Here is a 1,537-nt window from a genome sequence, read left to right on the forward strand (position 1 = left end):
ACTCTCGTCTCTCTCTCTCTCTACTCTCTCTCTCTCTCTCTCGTCTACTCTACTCTACTCTCGTCTCTCTCTCTCTCTACTCTCTCTCTCTCTCTCTCTCTCTCTCTCTCTCTCTCTCTCTCTCTCTCTCTCTCTCTCTCTCTCTCTCTCTCTCTCTCTCTCTCTCTCTCTCTCTCTCTCTCTCTCTCTCTCTCTCGTCTCTCTCTCTCTCTCTCTCTCTCTCTCTCTCTCTCTCTCTCTCTATCGTTTCCCGATGCTGCCCTAGAAGGAATTACGCGAGAAAGAGTATCGCGTGCGTGATTGCAAGGAACGCCAGCGACCTCTTTCGGCGAGATAAAGACAGACGCATAAGTGCCGTCACGTGACAACCGAGAGCTCTGTTAGCAGTGAGTGCACACACGCACACGCACACGCTCACGCACACACACATTCACACATGAGTGGCGCGCCTATCTATCTCTGCAAGGTCGGCAGGCAGACACTGAGAGAGACGGCAATGAGTAAGTGATAATTAACTCGAAATAGTAGTCCTTCTATATGCAATGATACAGCAATTTGCAATCTGATTATTACTTCGTATATCTTATTTCTGGAACTGATGTTGCGCGTGTTCTGTTCGCGCTCTCTCCACACTTCTCTCAAGAACTCTCTCTTTCTCGCTCTCGCTCTCGCTGTCGTTCTCTCTTTAGCGCTCTCCCCCATTCTCTCCCACTCTCTCTTTCACTCTCTCTCTCTCTCTACAATGAGAGCGAACGCTTGAAATAAATAAATAAGTATATATATATTTATTTATTTCACGCTTTTGCTCTCATTTTAACACACTCCCCTTTTCTCTTTCTCTCTCTCCAGCTCGATCTTTGTATCTCTTTCCGTTTTTTTCCAGTTTTCGTTTCGTTCTTATCCGTTTTATCCGTCTTCGCGCTCTCTCCCACTCGTTCGCGCTCGCTCTCTTTCACTTTTTCTTTCTCTCTCGCGCTCTCTCTCTCTCTCTCTCTCTCTCGCACTCTCTCTCTCTCACACACTGTCGCCCACTCACCCCCTTTCCTCCCCTCTCTCTACCACCTCTTATTTTTCTTTTTCATAGCTCTCTTTCTCTCTATCAAACTCCTTTTGTCGTGCGCTCTGCCTTGCACCTCTTCGCACACAAGAGCTTCCTTTTTCTGTATCTCACTTCCTTCGTTTTGCTTTGTTTCTCGTATGCGACTAACTCAATATGGCGTCTCTCTGCAATGAGTTTCTATTCACTTTACGTCGATATTCTGTTAGCCCTGTCCTTCTCCTAACTCATGTTACTAAATATTATTCGGCCTTTAATTATCAGATATTATATTCAGATGCACGGCCGAACTTAATTCGCGTCCTTGTGGCTATGCTAAACGAGGACTGATAAATAGGTTTACACGAACCTGGAACTACAACCGTAAATATTGGAACACATTCACGATGGGGTGATGTTGATCGGTTTACCAATAAACGAGTCAGAGAGAAAGAGAGAAAGAGAGGGATAGGCAGACAGAGAGATAGACAGAGAGATAGA

This window comes from Priapulus caudatus, unplaced genomic scaffold (genome assembly GCF_000485595.1).
Source record: "Priapulus caudatus unplaced genomic scaffold, Priapulus_caudatus-5.0.1 Scaffold110, whole genome shotgun sequence".
Classification (NCBI taxonomy): domain Eukaryota; kingdom Metazoa; phylum Priapulida; class Priapulimorpha; order Priapulimorphida; family Priapulidae; genus Priapulus; species Priapulus caudatus.